The sequence below is a fragment of the Trichechus manatus genome, unplaced genomic scaffold, assembly GCF_000243295.1.
Source record: "Trichechus manatus latirostris isolate Lorelei unplaced genomic scaffold, TriManLat1.0 scaffold00048, whole genome shotgun sequence".
In the NCBI taxonomy this organism is placed as follows: domain Eukaryota; kingdom Metazoa; phylum Chordata; class Mammalia; order Sirenia; family Trichechidae; genus Trichechus; species Trichechus manatus.
Window position 1 is genome coordinate 2,125,439 of NW_004443984.1, and position 4,658 is coordinate 2,130,096.

The following is a 4,658-nucleotide window of genomic DNA, read 5'->3' on the forward strand; positions in this document are numbered from 1 at the left end:
ACTTCCAGCACAATGTTAAATAGGAGTGGAGATAAAGGGCATCATTGTCTTGTTCCTGTTCTCAAGGGGAATGTTTTCAGCCTGTCTCCATTAAGAATGATGTTGACCATTGGTTTTCCATAGATGCCCTTTACTGTGTTGAGAAATTTCCCATCTATACCTATTTTATTGAGTTTTTATCAGGAATGGATGTTGGACTTTGTCAAATGCCTTTTCTGCATCAATTGAGATGATCATATGATTCTTTTCTTTCCTTTTATTTATATGGTGGATTACTTTGATTGATTTTCTAATGTTGAACTATCCCTGTATACCTGTTATGAATCTCACTTGATTGTGGTGTATTATTTTTTTGATATGATGCCATATTCTGTTGGCTAGAATTTTGTAGAGAATCTTTGCATCTAAATTCATGAGAGATATTGGTCTGTAATTTTCTTTTTTTGTGGCGTCTTTGCCTGGTTTTGGTATCAGGGTTATGCTGGCTTCATAAAATGAATTAGGAAGTATCCCTTCTTTTTCACAAGAGAAATATTTGGGGTGATGGAAATGTTGTATATCTTGATTGTGTGAGTGATTACACAATTGCATACATTTGTCAAAACTCATTTATCTGTACACTAAAAAGGATAACTTTACTGTATCCAAATTATATCTTAATAAATCTCACTTAAAAAAAAAATACCACTCTAGCTATCAGTGCAGTAAAGTGGCATGCATGAGTTAGGTAACAGAGTTGAAAAAAAAAGGTGCAAAAGTTGTAGGTTCCATAAATATTCTGGTGACCAAAAGTTATCTTGGGATAGAACTGACTTTGGAAGCAAAAACAAAGTGAATATACCTGTTCATTCTAAATTATCACTCTATCACCTTATCTCTCAGGAAACGGAAAACATTGATTCTGTAGAAGTCATGGATGATAATAGCTTAGAAAATGGAAAGTGTACTGTGTGCCAAGAACTGTTCTAAAGACCTCTACCACCACATGACACTGTCTTACTTTTCAAGTAGAGTTGATAATCTGCTGCAAGGGCAACCTGGCAAGCACAGGTAAGCCAAGAAGTCATTGATTCAAGTAATAGCTAAAAATTTGAAGTATTTCCCAAAAATGACAATTTTCATTCCTGTCTTCAAAATCCAAAAGTTCACACAGTGGTTGGTTACTTAATCCTACAGGTCCTACAAAGGTCAATATGGTAGCCAGTCTCCAAGAGGCCCCATTGATTCTCATCTCCTGGTATTAACGGCCTGTGTGATCTCCTCCCACATTGAATAGTGTGGGTAACTTCACCTGTGTAACCGATAGGCTATTGTAGAAATCATCAAGTCTGACTTCTGAAGCTGTCATAAAAGACACTACAGCTTCTGCCTTGCTGTCTTGCATCCACGTCACATGTGGCAGAATAGAAGGTCTAATGATGGCCACCACAAAAGCTTCCATCCCACATGCTCTTCTACTTTGTCACCCTCCCATCAAGAGAAGGGACCTATGTCCCCTGCCCTTGAAGCTTCTCACTGTTTTGACCAATAGAGTACCATGGAAGTGAGGTTATGTGACTTCTGAGGCCAGGTCATAAGACGTAATACAGCTCTAGCTCTGTTTACTGGAACACTTGTGCTTGGAGTCTTGAGATACCATGTAAGAAGTCTGAACACCCCGACGCCACTATGCTGGGGGAGGCAGAACTATACGTAAAGGCCACACATAGGTGCTCCAGTCAGCTTTACTAGACTTCAAGTCATCCCAGCCCAGGCACCAGAGACGTAAGTAAACAGAGACTTCAGAGAGGTGATTCCAGCCCCATTAAGTCACCCTCAGCTTTTGAAACTTCCCAGTCGAGGACCCAGACATTGTGGAACATATCATCCCCACTGTGCCCTGCAAATTCTTGACCCACAGAGTCCATAAGCATATTAAAATGGTTGCTTTAAGCCACTAAAATTTGTGATAATTTGTTACACAGAAATAGTAACCAGAACACCCTGTTAACTCCTAACAGTCTTGGCCTTCCTGAGCATGGCCCTTCCTCCAAGGTCCCTGAGCTGGCTGTCAGTTCAAGATAGCTATACTGCAGGTAGCATATGGTCTTCAACTGCGAAGGATAGAACCAAAGTCTGCTAACTTACTTTGACAGCTACTTAGAGTGGTTGAAGAGCTTCCTGAAGAACTAGATGATGTTTTTATCTCTATTTTTCTATATGCTTCCCCTACGGTGGTTTTTCAGTAATTATCAACGCATCCTGATTGCATGTTTGATCAGTTTCAGACTGCAGAAGTTGGTAAAAATCTTCAATTTCTTCATCTTTGGCCTTAGTGGTTAGTGTGTAAATTTGAATAATAGTCGTATTAACTGGTCTTACTTGTAGGCATATCGATATTATCTTATCACTGACAGTGTTGTACTTCAGGATAGATCTTGAAATGTCCTTTTTGATGATGAATGCAATGCCATTCCTCTTTGTCATTCCCGGCATAGTAGACCATATGATTGTCTGATTCAAAATGGTCAATACCAGTCTATTTCAGCTCACTAATGCCTAGGATATCGATCTTTATGTGTCCCATTTCATTTTTGACAATTTCTAATTTTCCTAGATTCATACTTTGTACATTACACATTCTGATTATTAATAGGTGTTTGCAGCTGTTTCTTCTCATTTTGAGTCATGCCACATCAGCAAATGAAGGTACCGAAAGCTCGACTCCATCTACGTCATTAAGGTCAACTCTACTATGAGGAGGCAGCTCTTCCCCAGTCATATTTCGAGTGCCTTCCAACCTGGGGGCTCATCTTCTGGCACTATATAAGACAATGTTCTGCTTCTGTTCATAAGGTTTTCACTGGCTAATTCTTTTCAGAAGTAGACCGCCGGGTCCTTCTTCCTAGTCTGTCTTAGTCTGGAAGCTCAGCTGAAACCTGTCCAACACGGGTAACCCTGCTGGTATTTGAATACCGGTGGCATAGCTTCCAGCATCACAGCAACATGCAAGCCCCCACAGGACGACAAACTGACAGCTTGTCAGGATGTATCGATAAATCGATAATTACTGGTGATTGGAATGCAAAAGTTGGAAACATAGAAAAAGGATCAGTAGTTGGAAAATATGGCCTTGGTTATAAAAACGATACCAGAGATCGCATGATAGAATTTCATAAGACTAATGACTTCTTCATTGCAAATACCTTTTTTCACCAACATAAACGGCGACTATACACGTGGACCTCGCTGGATAGAATACACAGGAATCAAATTGACTACATCTGTGGAAAGAGACGATGGAAAAGTTCAATATCATCAGTTAGAACTAGGCCAAGGGGCCAACTTCGGAATAGACCATCAATTGCTCATATGCAAGTTCAAGCTGAAACTGAAGCAAATTAGAACAAGTTCACAAGATCCAAAGTATGACCTTGATTATATCCCACTTGAAGTTTAGAGACTGTCTCAAAAATAGATTTCACACAGTGAACACTGATGACCGAAGACCAGACAAGTTGTGGAATAACTTCAAGGGCATCATTAAAAACACACGAAAGAAAGAAAAGACCAAGATGGATGTCAGAAGAGACTCTGAAACTTGCTCTTGAATGTCAAGTAGCTAAAGCAAAAGGAAGAAATGATGAAGTAAAAGAGCTGAACAGAAGATTTCAAAGGGTGGCTCGAGAAGCCAAAGTAAAGTATTATAATGACATGTGCAAAGATCTGGAGATAGACAACCAAAAGGGAAGAACAGACTCGGCATTTCTCAAGCTGAAAGAACTTAAGAAAAAATTCAAGCCTCAAGTTGCAATACTGAAGAAGTCTACAGGGAACATATTAAACAACGCAGGAAGCATCCAAAGAAGATGGAAGGAATACAACGAGTCACTGTACCAAAAAGAATTGGTCAACGTTCAACCATTTCAGTAAGCAGCATATGATCAGGAACTGATGATACTGAAAAGGAAGAAGTCCAAGCTGCACTGAAGGCATTGGCAAAAAACAAGGCTCCAGGAATTGACAGAATACCAACTGAGATGTTTCAACAAATGGATGCAGCGTTGATAGTGCTCACTCATCTATGCCAAGAAATTTGGAAGACAGCTACCTGGCCAACCAATTGGAAGAGATTCATATTTATGCCTATTCCCAAGAAAGGTGATTCAACTGAATGTGGAAATTATTGAACAATATCATTAATATCACAGGCAAGTAAAATTTTGCTGAAGATCATCCAAAAGTGGCTACAGCAGTATATCGACAGGGAACTGCCAGAAATTCAAGCCAGATTCAGAAGAGGACATGGAATGTTGGATATCACTGCTAATCTGGCTGAAAGCAGAGAATATCAGACAACTATTTACCTATGTTTTATTGACTAAGCAAAGGCATTTGACTGTGTGGATCATAACGAATTATGGATAGCATTGCAAAGAGTGGGAATTCCAGAACACTTAATTGTGCTCATGAGCAACCTGTACGTAGAACAAGAGGCAGTCGTTTGAACAGAACAAGGGGATACTGCACGTGGTTTAAAGTCAGGAAAGGTGTGTATCAGGGTTGTATCCTTTCACCATACCTATTCAATCTGTATGCTGAGCAAATAATGCAAGAAGCTGGACTACATGAAGAACGGGTCATCAGGATTGGAGGAAGACTCATTAACAACCTGCGTT